Here is a 19,024-nt window from a genome sequence, read left to right on the forward strand (position 1 = left end):
ACTGATCACGATGAATTCATGTACTTTTCCCAAAGAAGATCATTCTTCCCAAATTCCCAAGATTTGCTTCTTGTAAAGCTCACGGAAATTTTTCCTATCAAAAAAATATAAGCGAAAGATTCTACGGTTATAAAGTATATGTAAGCTTCACAAAAAGCGAATCTTAAGTTACGTATGGTAGGCGGGATTGTTGACACTTCAATTTTGACAACTCATTTAGGTATTTATTGCATAAAAAAGGTAGAGTCAGTCCCAACCCCTAAACAAAAATAATATTAAATTGCATGATAGGACCATTTGTCATTTAGTAGCATTAATAATAATATGCCCATATAATTCCATTCTAATCAGACTGGTGGAGTGAGGTTTTGAGCCCAAGTGAATCGATTGGACAGAGCAAGTTGGAATAAAAAATATCGGCCAAGCCCATGTTTCCTTCTATATGGCTGAACTTGGCATGAGCACAGGACATGGATGTTTTTAATTAAAAGTAAATTCGAATTCTTCAATCAAATTTGGAAATCAAGGAAACATTATGTGCAAATCTTGGCCATTATAAGGAAAGATACAACACACATCCACATGCACTCCCTACAACAGGAGAAAAATTGTAACTCGACCGGCATGCCCATTTTGTGATCAAGAAGCGGAATCAGTTGAACACTTGTTCTTACTTTGTGATTGGACATACGCGATATGGACAGATCCTGCAGTAAATATCTGGAGGTTTGGATCCAAGACAGAGAGCACCCGGTTCAATGTAAAGAAAATAGAGGAAGATTTGGTCACTAGGTGGACAACGTGGGTAATGGCAGGATTGAAAAGAAGAGGAAAGAAAATTGCAATCAATCTATTTGGCCATGCGAAGGTATATCCCATAAAAGACAATATATGATTATTCGAGAAAATTGTCCAAAAATTCATAAACATATTACACTTTTTTCAATTCAGTCATAAACTTTTTAATTATGCCAATTGAGTCCTAAACATATTCACGTTTTTTTTCAATTGAGTCCATTCTGTCAATTTTGGCTGGAAATCGCTAATGTAAACATTAGCCTTCCTATGTGACGTCGTCAGGGCTGATGTGGATAATTTTAATAATATTTTGATATTTCTATTTTTGTTTCATTTTTTTTCTTTTCTTTCTCTTTCTTTTTTTTTTCTTCCCTTCTTCCTCCAGCTGGTTGTCAGAGAACGACTAGCCAGAGGCGATAACTCATTGACCTCTAGCGAAATTTGCTCTCGTCAACTACTGGCGAGGCTCACCCTCGCCGTTGCTGGGTAATGGAGGCTCGACCTCGCCCAGAGGCTCACAAGGTCGTCCGCCCTTGCCTTTGGCCGGCAGTCAGGCGACGACTGACTAGAAGAAGAAGGGAAGAAGAAAAAAGAAAGAGAAAGAAACATAAATAAATTCAAAAAAACATTAAAATATCACTAAAAAATGTCCATGTTAGCATCGACAGTACTATGTAGGACGACCGTCATCCACTTCAATAATTTCTACCCAAAATTGGCTGGATGACCTTTATTAGAAAAAAGCGAAAAAGTTTAGGACTATTGACTTTAGGACTAAATTGACAAAAGTGTAACAGATTTAGAATTTTTTAGATAATTTTTTCATGATTATTCTTTGTATGGAAAGACGAGATTGCAAGAAAGATAAGAGGGTAGGCCTATAAAGATATGTGAAGATCTTCGTTCACAAGGCAAGAGGCCGGGAACACACGCACAACGCAGAGAAAAGAGAGGGCTACAAAAGACAGAGATAAACGCAATAGAAAAGACATGGTTTTGCAGGAGGGAAAACACGCCCCGTGCTCATAGTGAATTTATGAATATGTTAGGTATGCATTTTCTTTTAATTAAAATGTTGCAAATATCGGGGTGTAATCATAGTGAATATGTGACTTTGCTTTACATTGAGGTATTTAGTTTTTGCCCTGCTATTAGCAATTTATTTATTGCCTTGATTTCTTTAGTGTTAAATTCTTGATTGCACATCCGCATGAACAGTCTTGCATGTTCGTGGCTTAGGCTTAAAATTGATCAAGACTGCCGGTAAAATATTTTTGAAATAAAAAAAAAAGGTACCGAGTCCCGTATCCATGAATCTCTAGTTCGTAGAAGTAAAGTACTATTCCACACTTTAATTAGGTGTCTTTAATTATGTGTCTAATTGACACATCAATAACTGATTGGTGGCAACTCCTAATTGAATTGATTTGCATTAAATTGATTAAATTAAAATTCGAAGGTTGCGATTGGTTTAGATTTGAGAGAGTCCGCGCTAAATCTTTGGGCTTTAATCTATTAGTTTTCTCGGTGGTGGTTAACCATCAACAAGGATAAAATTCAAGATAGGATTTTCCTATTCTGTGTTTGGCTCTTGCCCAAGACAAGATAAAATTATATATAAGAAAGATATAGCCCGAACAAAATATCCCACGGAAGAGGTGGGATATAGGTGGATAGGATTTTTTACATACATGGTATAAAAACTATTTTTCTCGAAGAGCAAATTTTTTCAATTAATAAAATTAATATAACAATTAAATATAAATAATATTTTAATTCTCATATTAAAAAATAAAATTCAAAATAACAAAAAAAATAATTACAATTTTCGTTTTTATTTATTCATATTTTTATTTATATATTTGAATTTCTTTCTATCCTATAATATATATTATATATATTTAGTGTTTATATTTATTACATATTTTACGTATATTAGTATAGTTTATTATTTAATAAATTTTATTAAGGAAGGATGGAAGGAAATAAATAGTAAATAAATAAAAAAAAGAGGGAAAATAATTAAAAAAGATAACAAGTAAATAAAAATGAAGTAGGCGAGAGAGTTGAAGCACTAAACTTTTTGGAATCGCGAAGGTGAATGATCTTTCTCTCTCTTACTAAATTATGCATTCGTTGACTAATTTACCTTGTATGTAGGTCGTTTGCATTTATTGTCAAAGTCGAATATGTAGATATGAAATACTGCAATCTGTTTAAGATTTAGATAGTATAATTGTTGACACCTAAATTTCGATCGACCATTTAATGATAATTTGCATAGAAAATTAGGGATTAAATTTTAACCCCTAAACAAAAATATTAAAATTGCATAGCATAGAGTTTAAGTTCATATAGGTTAGTTGCATTCCGTATTGGACCGGCGGTGGCGAGTAAGCTGAAAATTCATCGCGTAAACCGAGCTCGAGCACTTGGCTCACTCAAAGGATTAGGGGCCAAAATTTACAAGTCTAAAAGGCTTTGGTTGTTTTAATTTAAACTTAAATCAGCTCGAATTAATTTAGCCCATTTGGAATTAAAATAAAATTAAATGATAAAACCTACATCTAAGCCCATTAGGACTAGGAAGCCCGGTTAATTAACCTAGGGTTGCAATATAAATATGTGATTATACCCTTCAATGGGGGGCTCTTGTAATTCCTAGAAAACAATCCTTGAGAGCACGAGAGACACCACTGAGAGGAAAGCAGAGAAGGAATACACGGCCACACCAAGGGAGAGAACGCTAGTGAAAGCAGAGAAGAAAGCCCTTCTTTTCCTTGAAGGACCCGTGTCGCTGTTCTGTCTCTGCGACCGAACTTCATGCCTTCGCATCACCACGTTTCTGACTTTCTAGCGTTTCTTCAAGTGTCCTCGATCGCTAACTAGCATCTCAAAGCGAATTCCGGCAGATTTGAAGGTGAGTTCCGAGAAGTTCCCAATCAAGTCTCCTCTGTCCAGCGAGTTCCAAGCAACGCCGGTGAGTCCCTTTGCACCGTTCCAGCTCCGATGAAATTCCAGCACGCCCGTACCGGCGAAGCATTCTGTAGGCCATCTTAGCGCCTCGGGCGAGTTCACGGTCTCGACCAATCTCGTGCAGCCAGTCCAGACGCAAAATCAGTCCCTTGGGTGCAACGAGTGGCGAGTTCAACAATCTCCTGCAGCAAGTGGAGTGCTGGGCCGAAGAGAATAACCAAAGAAAAGTCAAAGAAAGAGTCCAAGCGGTGGAATCTAAAGGACAAAATCCTGGTCAAAGGAAGGAAGACCATTGAACGTGAAAGGAGTCCTGATCACGATCTGAGCCGACCTGATTTGAGCCATCTTGCCGCCGCTGTTTCCCCCCAAATCGACATCGTCGTTGCTGCCGTCGTCCATGAGCCCAGCGCCTAGCCGAGCTGCCCTTGCGCCGCCATCGGCCATCCGCCGTCGGTCACCGTCCCGATCCGCAAGCCTGAGTCCGATCCGAGTTCGAATTGGAAATATCCACAAATTAGGTAAGATTCTCATCTATATTCTTAGAATATTCAATTTCCTAATCTTTCGGGTGTTTGAATATTTCGTGAATAGTGCGTGGATTGCTAGATATCTTAGGATAATGTGTGCTATATCCACAATATTCGAAAATACCCAAAATTAGGAATCATTCCTAATTTAGCAACGTATCTGGACGACTATCCGACCTTACCCTTAAGGTACGATACGCGGCGATACGGAAAATCGTTATTTTATCCATAATCACTTGGATACGATAATAGATTTTATTCGCTTTCCAAATTCGAACAATCAACTTTCCATCGATATCTATAACCCTATAGATATGACCGTTAGTTTAATTTCTTTTCCTAATCCAAATTTGATAAGAAGAATCTTGCGGATTGCGTGGATTGTTTGAGTGCGGTTGTTATCTTTATTTGATTGCTTTCTTTTTTAAACAAAGAAAATCCAAAAATATGTTAGTTAGAATTTAAATTAAAAGTTTGCATGCTTAAAGAATCCTAAATATATCCAAGAGAGTAAGATAATTATTTGATTTAAATTGGGATTTAGAGTAGCATATTTCCTAGTTTAAATTAGAAATTGTTTTAATCTTTGTGGATTATTTAGGATATTTAGATTTCGAATTTCCATGAAAATCCCAAAAGAATGAGTTACTTTAGGATAGATTAAGATAGATTGCATTCTTAATTTGAGTAACTTTTAATTTCGAATTTTAATCAAAAAAAATATCAAAAAAAGAAGTTGTTAGATTGCATGTTATTTTAGGCATTTTTTTAATTCTGAATTTCATTGAAAAAATATCAAAAATAAATCATTTGTCCGTCATTAGAATTAGGTCACGTCGTCGCATGACATATAGTTCGCATGCTAGGTTGCATTAATCGCATGTCATTTTTTGCACGTCATTGCATATAGGTTAGTTTGCATTTTAATAAAGCGCAAACCCTAAAAAACACCGTGAGTGCCTTGCTTTGTTAACTAGAAATCATATTAGGATTGTCTGTGTGATTTTCTACTAACAATACATATGCTTGCGTTATTCTAAGGTACGTCATTCTCCTAACCTTGCAATCTATTTACTGTTTTCTTGGGTGTTAAATTGGTGGTTTGCGCACCCGCATGAACACCTTGCATGTTAGTGATTAGGTAATAAAATGGATCCAGACTGCCTGCATAAACATTTTTTGAAAAGAAAAGGTACCGAAATGGCGTTAAACTAGATCTAGCGTAATCAAGTCCCCGAACTTAGAATCTCTGATTCGTAGGAATAGAACATATCTCTCTATGTTTTATTTAGGTTTCTAATCGACCTACCACAAATAGATTAGTGGCAACTCCAAGCATGAAAACTTTTACATGTTAAAAACTTAAACCCTAAGTCGCGAATTGATAGGGCTTGGGAGGGCCCGAGTTAGGCCTAGTCTTAATAATCCATTAGCCTGAGAAATTTAGGTCGCGACAGCTTGGCGACTCCGCTGGGGACTTGAGTTAAAACTCTTAGTGGACTTAGGCCAATTTTTCTTTTCAAAAAATATTTTTGTTTAGCAGCGAGGATCCCAGGTATGTCCCTAACATTTTAGGTGTTAAATGTTTTTGCAAAATGGGAGGCATAAGGGGAGGAGTGCTTGTTAACCCTTGTTTTGCAGGGAGGTGTTTGGATGTATGGTTTATTTTATGCACGAAGCGCTGTATGATATAACCTGTTGTGCATGCCTTGCATTTACACTACACCGCACACACTACCCGCTGCCGGACCTGGGCGGCATAAGTTTAGGATGGTATTGAGACAGCGGACACCCCGACCACACCCGCGTGGTACGGGTCGCCCTCCTTGGTTCCGAAAGTTCTTTCACGGTGTCATTGAGTTCCCACCACGGTTGCACCCTTTGCAACCGAGGTCGGCCCCTTGACTAAGCCGGAGTCAGGGGAACCCCGGCCTAACCACTACCATGACTGGTTTAGCCCTGTAATCCTCGCGTCTCCACTTTGCAAGCCAGAATCTAGATAGAAATCGAACCTCACATTTCATGCGCAAGTCAATGTGATTGCCATGGTCCTACCTGGTAAAGTAAGTCTTCTGAACCTCTATCTTGCAGTTTACTTATTTTCTCGTTTTTTTTTTTTGGGTTGGTCCATGGGATTAGATCGGTTTTCAATTCGAAAGTAATAATCATTGAGTCCTTTGAAAATAAAAATATAAAAAAGAAAGAAGGCTTTTTGGAGAATTTATTTTCAATCTATGTCTTCATTTTCCTAGATGTGTCATAGGTCATTATTTTCACAAGAGGTTGTCATCGTTTTTATAACAAAAAAATGCGAAAAAAAATGCTTTAGAGAATTTGTTTTCAGTTCATAGTTTCTAGGGAGTCTTAATTTTTGGTTTTCCTAGTTTCATGATTAGGGATTTCGATGCGTCTATTTCCTAGGTTGTGTCTAGAGTGTTATTTATATTTCTTTGCTTAAAGCACTTTTCCATAAAGTCTCGTTCATATACGAGTATTTTTATGAATAAACGAAGAATGAAAAAGACTAGAAAGCGTGTCATGGACCAACCTTGTCTTGACCATGTGCTTATTTGGTTCATTTCTCTTGAATTAGGTGACTACGGATCATCCACAGTTATCGATCCATCGCTCGAGCCTCGCCAAGGGGCAACCTCGCCGAGTTCCTTCGTTGTTGCTCCTCCGCCACCGTGAGCTCACCGCCCAACATAAACCGTAGCTCCCTCCACCACTTGCCGTTCTCGCGGCGACTGCGGCTTCTCTGCATAAACGCCATCCTTGTCTTTGTTTCTCGGAGCCCCACACATCGGCCAGCCGCCAAGCCGAAAAGCCCCTAGCTGTGAGCCACCACCGCGAGGAAGTTGATACTCAAGCTAAGTGATTATGGATCGTCGACCACGGGCCGTTCCCGCCTGGCCATGAGAGAAAACAAGTGCTTAGAGTGAAGTGCCGAACCGCCTTGCTAATATCGAGAAAGACCTGAAGCAGGCCTCTGTCATTCTCCAACAACTCTTGAGGCAAACGGCGCATCTGTCGGACTGCTTGAAACAACTCACCATGACTCGTCCCTTTCCTCAAGGGCCAAGGGTGATGATTCAAACGAAGCCCTTCGGCACCGACTTGAATGACAAAGCAATCGTACCTGGCAGTACTATTGAGTCCCCTGATCCTAGGGAGTTGAGCACCTTGCGTCCAAAGTTCGTAAAGCACGAACAAGGTAATAAGGATTCACTCGTTCCAACATCGTACCCCCAGCAAAGCAAAGCACAACTACTCCCTGGATGTCAAGACAGCCCACCAAGACACCCGTTCTCTAATCGACAACAAGGCGTTAGGAGACAATTCACTCTTCTCCCCGGGTCTCTATCCCAAGTATTGACGATCCTTCGGGAAAAGGGATTACTCTCTAATGAGCTAAAGCGACCAAATCCTGAGCACTATCCTGTTTACGATCCCTCCAAAAAATGTGACTATCACATGGGAGAAGTCGGTCATTCAACTGATGATTGCTATATTCTAAAGCACAAGGTCCAAGATCTCTTGGACACATGAGCGTTTTCTTTCCACGGTAGTCAGCCAAATGTTTAGAAGAAGCCTCTACCCAATCATGACGGAGGCATAGATGCTATCACCAAGTGAAGAAGTTCTTGTTTTCACACTCCTCTACGAAGGAGTCTTTTCATGCTTTTCTAAGATTTCAAGTGTTTTCTACGATTTCCTGCTTTTTGAATTTTCAATTGTTGCTTTCATTTTTAGGGTTTGATCGTTGGCATTTCCATTCCAATAAATGTAATTCATTTGACTCTATTCAATGAAATTACAAGTTTATTTACATTTTGAGGGCATGTTGAGGTACATCAAACCAGCCCAGTGATGATATCCAACCATGAAAAGAAAATATCATCCAAGGAGAAATTCTGAAGACTGGGCTTTCTCATGCTCCCTAAAAAAAAAAGACTTTTCGAAAATAAAAAGCATTTCATTGCTTTAAAAAAAAACTTTTCCAAAGCGTGCATCAAATAAACCCTGTTTGTTTGTCTGACTCATTTACTTCATGTCTCATACCATAATTCTTCAGCTTATTGTGATGAGGAATTGACACATCGAGTTCTATTGATGATGAACCTATGGGGCAAATGATCACTTCCTACTTGGACATGATGCTATCTTTGAAGAGAGAAAATGGAGTACTCAACACTTCTCAATCCATTAATAGAAAAGTGGGGATAACAGATCAGGGGCATGAATAGCAACAATGGAGATAATGCCTTGGTTCCAACAGCAATGAGTAATTGGAATCTTCTTAATCTCAGTTCACATTTGCTTAATGACCTATTCATGCACGCTTTCTTATGCAGGGGCAAAGGCAAAGATGGAGCGTTTATGAGTCCGTCTCTTCCAAATAAGGGCAATCCAAGGATGCCCATTTCTAAGATAGTCCCTTTTTGTTTGATACTCCTAACACTTCTTGCTGGGGCAATCTTAAATGAATGCTCAAAACCATGTTTTTCATGTTCCAATGACAGTTTTGAGAATAGAAAATTCTTTGGTCAAAATTAACAAGCTTTTTATGCTCAAAGTTGGTAAGATCATGAAATGTTCAAAAGAGGATTTGGCATTGTAATTTTACCTATTTAACTCCATTAATATTGTCAAGATAGACAATTTAATAAATAATGTGGAATTGCTTGGATGTGCTAAATGAGATGTGTCGGGATGATGAAAGGTAAGCCCTATCTTATACACAGTCCCATGCACTAATTCCCAGTGAGTTGAGTGGAAAAATTCCATGTCTGCAAGGTAAAGGGTTATCTCGCAAAAGGTATGGCAACCGAAATGATGAGAGGCATTTCATTTCTTTATCTTAAACACTACAGGTTGTCCATTATTTCGCCACTTTTAGCCTAAACACTTGGAGAAATTTTTTCAAATTACCCCTGTCAAGAACCACTCCACATTGGAGCAAACTGGAGGTAAGTCAACATCATGAGGTGAGAAAAATGGATAGAAATTTTCTTGCTCACACTTGCACCAATCTTCAAGTATTGCTATTTCAGATGAACTCATACGAAATTTAAGTACCTTAGCATGACGAAGAGCATTTCTTTCTCTATCCTACACACTTATATCCATTGCGTAGCCCACTCGAGCCTACAATTTTATTTCATATAAACCCAGTTGGTGATCATCCCCCACACTGGGGCAAGGCAAAAGTCATCATTGTTCAAGCAGCATATTCGGAGCGCCGATAAAAGATGAAGACCCCTGAGAGTCCAAATGTCAAGTAATTTGGTAAAAACAAGCCAAAGTGTGGTTGGCCAATATATGCATTGTAGACAGTGTGTGTCAAAAGTCAAAAATGAAAAAAAGAAAAAAACTATGGGGCATGAAAACGTAGTGTGCCTGGTAAAAGCAAGGCCAATGCCCGTGAAAAAAAAAAAGAAAAGAAGAAGAAGAGAAAAAAAAATGAAGAAAAAAGAGAGAACTTCAGAGTAGAAAATGTTGAGATGTGTCAAAGTCACAAAAATATCCACAGTCTTAAGGAGTCAAGTGATAAGCTCTCGAGGCCAATGGAGCATCTACCGAGAAGACAATCCCTGACGGAAAAGAGGACCGGTGATAATGCCTAGATGATCACCAACTCTCACACTATTTATACACATTTTTTAGCCTTATGATCCATTCATTTCTTAACTCATGAGCCTAGCCTACGTTACGTCCCTTGCAAAGTTTCTTCAGATTAGGGCACTTGAACTAACGTAGAGTTTCAGATGTTTATAAGCTTAGCTCGAAGAAGTGCGAGTAAGTCTATTTCTATCTCATTTTGCAAGGTTCTTGACTTGTAAACCTGAATACAATTGCGGAGTATTGATCTTTCAATAGCCTTGACTCAAAGAGTCCCCCTTGCTAAGCCATTGACCAAGCTCACATTATGGTCCTAACAAAGACCTCTAAGATTGGTAAGGTCGTACCGCGTGCAAGAATACTCGGACCCTTGTCGACATGATGATGGTGAGATAGAGTGATTCTCACAAATCAGCTTTTTTTTAATGAGAGTGAGTGAAAGCCCTTTCTAACTGAATGTCTCATTTAGCATTATTGAGAAATTCACGTTATGAGTGAAAATTGTCTTGATTGATGATTCTCCCCAGTGGAAATTTGGTGATGCAAATACGGTGAAACCATTATGCACGGACCTCAATTGGATTGATAAAAACTCTAATGAACTTTGAAATGTGCGTTCTGGAATAGCCTAGGTTGTCTATCTCCTTGACGAATGCACACATGTTTGCTCTAATTGTGTCTGACAGGTAATGTTTCCACGAAGACCAAGTGAATATCCGACGTTCGAGTTGTTTCAAAGCCTCGAGATTCGTCCAGAAATCCTTGAATTTTCCTCCTATAGGGAATCGACCCGGCGTGCTCTCGTAGCCCAGAGTTCCTTTCATTGACACGGTGTGCTTCTGTAGCCCGGAGTCCTTTTCATAGACACGGCGTGCTTCCGTAGCCCGGAGTCCTTTCATCAATACGGCGTGCTTCCATAGCTCGAAATCCTTTCATCGACACGGTGTGCTTCCGTAGCCCAGAGTCCTTTCACCGACACGGCGTGCTTCCGTAACCTGGAGTCCTTTCATAGACATGGCGTGCTTCCGTAGCCCAGAGTCTCTTCCATCGACACGGTGTGCTTCCGTAGCCCGGAGTCTTTTCGTAGACACGGCGTGCTTCCATAGCTCGGAGTTTTTTCATCGACACGGCGTGCTTCCGTAGCCCGAAGTCCCTCTTAATCGACACAGTGTGCTTCCGTAGCCAGGAGTCTCTCTTAATCGACCTAGCGTGCTCTCATAGCCCGGAGTCCCACTGATACGGCGTGCTCTCGTAGCCCAGAGTCCCTTCATCAACCTGGCGTGCTTCTGTAGCCCGGAGTCTCTTTACATCGACACGACGTGCTTCCATAGCCCGGAGTCCCTCCTACTTTCAAACAACAACATGAGACGTATCTTCATGAGTCAGAGATATTATCAGTTGTGTTGCAGTTGTTGAGGAAAACTCCTATTGATTTTGAAGATGACAAAACCTTCTATGTTATTGTAAATCTGATACTTATTCTGAACAATTTTATTCCAGGTCTGTATATTCTGGAAGCTCAGAAGAAAGTTATTCAGACTTTACAAACTGTCAAGTATGTTTTTGAAGACCCACATAATCGAAGTTCTGAGATTCAGACGCAGAAGTTATTCAAATGCAGAAGCAGAAGTTATTCAGATGCAGATGCAGACGAAGAAATTATTCAGACGCAGAAATTCTTCAGACGCAGACGCAGAAGCTCTTCAGATGCAGATGCAGAATTTCTTCAGACGCAGAATTCAGAACGTAACACAACAGCTAGTGATCTGGCATGGATTTCACAGAAGGAATGTTCTGATTATCTCAATCTTAATCAAATTGATTGACAATCAAACATCACGACAAGAATGCATTACAACGGACAAAGCTCTACTTATGAAAACCAAGATTCTGATTGTATGGGCGACCAGAATCAGCGGGATTCAGAATCTGTTATCCAACGGCTACTCAATCCTTTCTATACAAATCTGTCCAAGGTGAAGATTGGAAGATGATCCTCTTAAAGCTGTCCAACGGCTAGTTTGGAAGTAGAGAAGTATTTAAGGAGATCAACGAGCAGCAGAAGGAAGTACATAATCAAGAATCAACAAGTCCAAAGTCTCAGCATACTCCAATCATTTCTCTTGTCGTTCTGAGCAAAACATTAAGATCTTGAGGGACACTTTGTAAGAGTGATTGTGTGAGATAGAGAGTCATATCATACACAAGAGTGTTAACACTCAGAAGTTGTAATTCCTCTTGATTACATAGTGAAATCCAGCCGGTAGGCTGTAAGCGTGGGAGAGTGGACGTAGGCTTGCTATAAGCCGAACCACTATAAACTTGTGTGCAGATTCTCTATCTCTTATCTCTTACTTTACATTCTGCATATCAAGAGCACCGTTTATATAATCTGTCTTGAATCTAAATTTTATTCAGACTCTTCTGTGATTTATTTTGTTTCCGCATAAATTACTAAAAATTGTTTTAGATCACCTATTCACCCCCCTCTAGGTGATCCTTGCTAGCTACATCAGCAGTCGCTCGGCGTCTTTGACAACGTCCAGGCGCCTATCGATCCAGCCTTCCCAAATATCTCATCCGAGTGCCTGAGGAGAAATCCAGGTATATCATCCGAGTATCCGAGGAGAAATCCGGATATCTCACCATATTTCTCAATTGAGTGCCTGAGGAAAAATCTAGGTATCTCATCCGAGTATCCGAGGAGAAATCCGGATATCTCACCATATTTCTTACCTGAATGCCTGAGGAGAAATCCAGGTATCTCATCCGAGTATCCGAGGAGAAATCCGGATATCTCACCATATTTCTTACCCGAGTGCCTGAGGAGAAATCCAGGTGTCTCATCCAAGTATCCGAGGCGAAATCCGGGTATCTCACAATGTCCCTTTTCAGAACTCCTGAGATGAAATCCAGGTAATTGAAGTCCTATCGGAAGTCTTTGATCCTATCAAGTATGGGATTGTCCCGTACCTCGCGTTAAGTCTACCACTCCATAGGTAAGTAGCTCAAGGTACGTTTCTCATTTTTGCCAGCATGCATCACATTCATTGCATTAGCACGGTCAAAATTTAGGTATCATTTAGTCTTTGAATGCAACCTCTGCGAGCTCACCTTCAAAGAGGGGCAGCTGTTGACACCTAAATTTCAATCGACCATTTAATGATAATTTGCATAGAAAATTAGGGATTAAATTTTAACCCCTAAACAAAAATATTAAAATTGCATAGCATATAGTTTAAGTTCATATAGGTTAGTTGCATTCCGTATCGTACCGGCGGTGGCGAGTAAGCTGAAAATTCATCGCGTAAACCGAGCTCGAGCACTTGGCTCACTCAAGGGATTAGGGGCCAAAATTCACAAGTCTAAAAGGCTTTGGTTGTTTTAATTTGAACTTAAATCAGCCCGAATTAATTTAGCCCATTTGGAATTAAAATAAAATTAAATGATAAAGCCTACGTCTAAGCCCATTAGGACTAGGAAGCCCGGTTAATTAACCTAGAGTTGCAATATAAATATGTGATTATACCCTTCAATGGGGGGCTCTTATAATTGCTAGAAAACAATCCTTGAGAGCACGAGAGACACCACTGAGAGGAAAGCAGAGAAGGAATACACGGCCACACCAAGGGAGAGAACGCTAGTGAAAGCAGAGAAGAAAGCCCTTCTTTTCCTTGAAGGACCCGTGTCGCTGTTCTGTCTCTGCGACCGAACTTCATGCCTTCGCATCACCACGTTTCTGACTTTTTAGCGTTTCTTCAAGTGTCCTCGATCGCTAACTAGCATCTCGAAGCGAATTCCGGCAGATTTCAAGGTGAGTTCCGAGAAGTTCCCAATCAAGTCTCCTCTGTCCAGCGAGTTCCAAGCAACGCCGGTGAGTCCCTTTGCACCGTTCTAGCTCCGACGAAATTCCAGCACGCCCGTACCGGCGAAGCATTCTGTAGGCCATCTTAACGCCTCGGGCGAGTTCACGGTCTCGACCAATCTCGTGCAGCCAGTCCAGACGCAAAATCAGTCCCTTGGGTGCAACGAGTGGCGAGTTCAACAATCTCCTGCAGCAAGTGGAGTGCTGGGCCGAAGAGAATAACCAAAGAAAAGTCAAAGAAAGAGTCCAAGCGGTGGAATCTAAAGGACAAAATCCTGGTCAAAGGAAGGAAGACCATTGAACGTGAAAGGAGTCCTGATCACGATCTGAGCCGACCTGATTTGAGCCATCTTGCCGCCGCTGTTTCCCCCCAAATCGACGTCGTCGTTGCTGCCGTCGTCCGTGAGCCCAGCGCCTAGCCGAGCTGCCCTTGCGCCGCCATCGGCCATCCGCCGTCGGTCACCGTCCTGATTCGCAAACCTGAGTCCGATCCAAGTTTGAATTGGAAATATCCACAAATTAGGTAAGATTCTCATCTATATTCTTAGAATATTCAATTTCCTAATCTTTCGGGTGTTTGAATATTTCGTGAATAGTGCGTAGATTGCTAGATATCTTAGGATAATGTGTGCTATATCCGCAATATTCGAAAATACCCAAAATTAGGAATCATTCCTAATTTGGCAACGTATCTGGATGACTATCCGACCTTACCCTTAAGGTACGATACGCGGCGATACGGAAAATCGTTATTTTATCCATAATCACTTGGATACGATAATAGATTTTATTCGCTTTCCAAATTCGAACAATCAACTTTCCGTCGATATCTATAACCCTATAGATATGACCGTTAGTTTGATTTCTTTTCCTAATCCAAATTTGATAAGAAGAATCTTGCGGATTGCGTGGATTGTTTGAGTGCGGTTGTTATCTTTATTTGATTGCTTTCTTTTTTAAACAAAGAAAATTCAAAAATATGTTAGTTAGAATTTAAATTAAAAGTTTGCATGCTTAAAGAATACTAAATATATCCAAGAGAGTAAGATAATTATTTGATTTAAATTGGGATTTAGAGTAGCATATTTCCTAGTTTAAATTAGAAATTGTTTTAATCTTTGTGGATTATTTAGGATATTTAGATTTCGAATTTCCATGAAAATCCCAAAAGAATGAGTTACTTTAGGATAGATTAAGATAGATTGCATTCTTAATTTGAGTAACTTTTAATTTCGAATTTTAATAAAAAAATTTTCAAAAAAAGAAGTTGTTAGATTGCATGTTATTTTAGGCATTTTTTTAATTCCGAATTTCATTGGAAAAATACCAAAAATAAATCATTTGTCCGTCATTAGAATTAGGTCACGTCGTCGCATGACATATAGTTCGCATGCTAGGTTGCATTAATCGCATGTCATTTTTTGCACGTCATTGCATATAGGTTAGTTTGCATTTTAATAAAGCGCAAACCCTAAAGAACACCGTGAGTGCCGTGCTTTGTTAATTAGAAATCATATTAAGATTGTCTGTGTGATTTTCTACTAACAATGCAGATGCTTGCGTTATTCTAAGGTACGTCATTCTCCTAACCTTGCAATCTATTTACTGTTTTCTTGGGTGTTAAATTGGTGGTTTGCGCACCCGCATGAACACCTTGCATGTTAGTGATTAGGTAATAAAATGGATCCAGACTGCCTGCACAAACATTTTTTGAAAAGAAAAGGTACCGAAAGGGCGTTAGACTAAATCTAGCGTAATCAAGTCCCCGAACTTAGAATCTCTGATTCGTAGGAATAAAACATATCTCCCTTATGTTTTATTTAGGTTTCTAATCGACCTAACACAAATAAATTAGTGGCGACTCCAAGCATGAAAACTTTTGCATTTTAAAAACTTAAACCCTAAGTCGCGAATTGGTAGGGCTTGGGAGGGCCCGAGTTAGGCTTAGTCTTAATAATCCATTAGCCTGAGAAATTTAGGTCGCGACAATAATAATCATAGATTTATTGATGGAGTTTATCTCCGTTTATGCATTTGTAGTTTCTTTAGTAGTAAATCGTGAGAGATTCTTAACATCTCCATTTGCGCATTTTCAAGTTCATTTACATTGATATATCATTCATACCAAATAATGAACATAATAGGATATGAAAATATATAGTTTTATTAGTGCGATTCACCAAACAATTGATAGAATATAGCAAAATCCATCGATTTCATATTATATATTATCCAATCATATCATGGCTAAAAATTCAGACAACCAAACATAGCTTAGTGAATTTGGAAAGAATAATCTTCTTTGGAAATATTCAAATGACAACCAAACTAGGTTAGTGAATTTTGAAAGAATGATCTTCTTAAGCAAATAATTGTTTTGTTACTGAAATTATGACCGCAATCAATTTGTTAACATTTTTGTAACATTTGAGTTGATTTATTTCTTTATTAACCCTCTCATTTATTTGCCTATAAAGAGAAACTCCAAATCACAATAAAAACATACCAAAAATAAGAATTTTTATCCTTTTCTTTCCATTTATTAACAGGGTTTCTCCATGTATTCTGTGCGGAGTATTGAGGAAAATTTGCTCATGCTAAGAGCCTGACACATCAAGTTTCATACTTTGAGAGGCGAAATTATCTTAGGAAGATCTGTTGTATCCTTGCACGCCTCGGATATTTTTGTTCTTATTTTCGTACTCCGAGGCCTCAGATATTTTACTTCTCCAAACACTCTCTACTACAAACTCTCCATCTTGATGATGATGACCTCCTTATACGGCAACCTTGTTCCTTTCCTCCTCCTCACAGCACTGACGATGGCGGCTGTGAGCGATAGCCGGAGGAGCTTCGGAGAAATTGTGTCGAAGTCGGGTGGTGATTATGGTGCTAGTAAGGGCACTCAATGGGCTGTTTTAGTCGCCGGATCCAAAGTTTATTATAACTACAGGCACCAGGTGATCCACCACCCGAACTATGCATTAGGTACAGTATACCATCATATGTATATAAAATAGATAATGGACATCCGTACTAATATATATTGTGAAATGGATTGACCTGCGTGATGTGTGTCTATGCAGGCTGACGTGTGCCATGCCTACCAAATCCTCAAGGCAAATGGCTTGAAAGATGAGAACATTATCGTCTTCATGTACGACGACATCGCCAATAGCACGTATAATCCCACCAAGGGTGTCATCATCAACAAACCCAAAGGCCCCGATGTCTACCATGGAGTTCCCAAGGTCTTAGTTCAATGCATATTCGCATGACTGATTTCCGATTTTAATTAACCAATTGGGTAATATTGCAGGATTACACTGGTAATGAGACCACAGCAGCCAACTTGTATGCAGTCCTTCTTGGGAACAAGACGGCCCTCAGCGGGGGCAGCGGCAAGGTTTTGAAGAGCGGCCCGAACGACCACGTCTTGTTCTATTACTCCGACCATGGGACCACGGGACTACTGTGCATGCCTGTGGGGGACTATATATACGCAAACGACTTTGTGGAGGTGCCGAAGCAAATGCATAAGTTGAAGAAGTACATGAACATGTTGATATACATAGAGGCGTGCGAGGCGGGAAGCATATTTCAAGGGTTGCTCCCCAACGACATAGGGATCTATGCGACAACCGCGTCCAACGCCGAGGAGAGCAAGCTGCGCCTACTACTGCGCTGATCCCAAGTATGACACTTGTTTGGGAGATCTCTACAGCATCGCTTGGATGGAGGACAGGTATTGTTATGTCATTTCTCTACTGTACGTGTACATTCCATCATAAAATGCAAAAGCAAGAAATGAGCAAATAACAAGATAAGCATGTGTGTCTGTCTCTATATGCGGTTTTTCTATACTCTCTTTTTTGTCTCCGTGAATCCGATATTGGGTGTGTGAGAACAGTGAGGCCCACGATTTGGGGAAGGAAACATTACAGGAGCAATACTTAGTGGTGAAGAAGAGGACCAATCTGTCCCATGTGATGCAATATGGGAACACACTTCTCAGCAAGGCCTTCCTCTCCACTTACATGGGCCTATACTCCAAGAAAGTCTCTTCCGTTTCCTTGGACGAGATTTCTTCTTCGAATTCCCTGGCAATTCCCCAACGGGATGCTGATTTGGTCTTTTTCCAACGCCAGGTCCGTCTCCATCACCGTTGATTATGCTGCATATTAATTTATCCGTTAATTTATTTGTTCTAGTGGTTTTTGCTATGTCTGTCTTGCCTTTTGTTATTGGACACATTGTGTGGTTGTAGGTGCAAAAAGCTCCAAAAGGGTCGACTGCGAGTGTGGTCGCACAGAAGAGACTGGACGAACAAATTGCTCACCGATCGCATGTTGACCGCAGCATCAACCAAATTGTCAACCAAATCGTCCACCAACTGTTTGGTGACTCCAGTACTGCAAGCATGTTGACTGATGTTCGAATCGGAGACCAACCTGTTGTTGATGACTGGGACTGCCTTAAGGCATTTGTGAGTCTCCATGATCTCCTCCACGATTACTTCTCCAATCCTACATACTACATATAATACATGTGTGTGTAGCTCATATATCTCGTGAACCTGTCGAATTTGTTCGTTGTGACGTATAGGTAAGGGCTTACAAACAATATTGTGGACACATGAGCGAGTACGGGATGCAATACACAAGAGCCATGGCAAACATGTGCAATGCTGGAGTAGAGAGGGACAGTATGGTGGCAGCTTCTATTCAAGCTTGTTCTGGGAAAGCAGAGTAAAACTATTATCAGTGTCCCAATAATGCTTTTGTGTGCAGTTTCTCAATTACATATATGGACTATTTGTGCTGCTTCCGAGAAATTGGAATAAATTTACATTGGCAAGATCTCTATGGATCTTGTGAATTAGTCGGCCTGTCAAAATGCTAAAAGTTTTTTGGAAAGTATGTCAAGATCTTTTCAAATGGTTAATGTTAGGGAAAATTGCAAATAAGGGGTACAAGTGGGGTTTAAATAATGGCATGAAGTGACCAAGAAAGTCTCAAATTAAAGACATGAAGTTGCCAGCCGGTCAAATCTTCGGTCAAATATTCGTCGGCCGACTTTTTCCGGTGACTAGAATGGGGGCAATTTTGTCCAACATTTGCAATTGGCTAAAAATTTGGATAAAATCTCCCATATTGAATTGGGACTAGGGTTTTCCTTCAATTTTTCCTTCCTCTCATAGCGGCTCAAGTAAATCGCTTTCACCCGATCCTCGTCG

The 19,024-nt window shown here is 39.9% G+C and overlaps 1 pseudogene; it reads left to right on the forward strand.

Moving 5' to 3' along the window:
• The first annotated feature begins 16,550 nt into the window (after positions 1-16,550).
• On the forward strand, positions 16,551-18,548 carry LOC130140650 (vacuolar-processing enzyme-like; annotated as a pseudogene).
• The last annotated feature ends 476 nt before the right edge of the window (positions 18,549-19,024 follow it).

This window comes from Syzygium oleosum, unplaced genomic scaffold, assembly GCF_021117445.2.
Source record: "Syzygium oleosum isolate NSW1041296 unplaced genomic scaffold, Sole_v2.1 Sole_v2.20, whole genome shotgun sequence".
Taxonomy (NCBI): Eukaryota; Viridiplantae; Streptophyta; class Magnoliopsida; order Myrtales; family Myrtaceae; genus Syzygium; species Syzygium oleosum.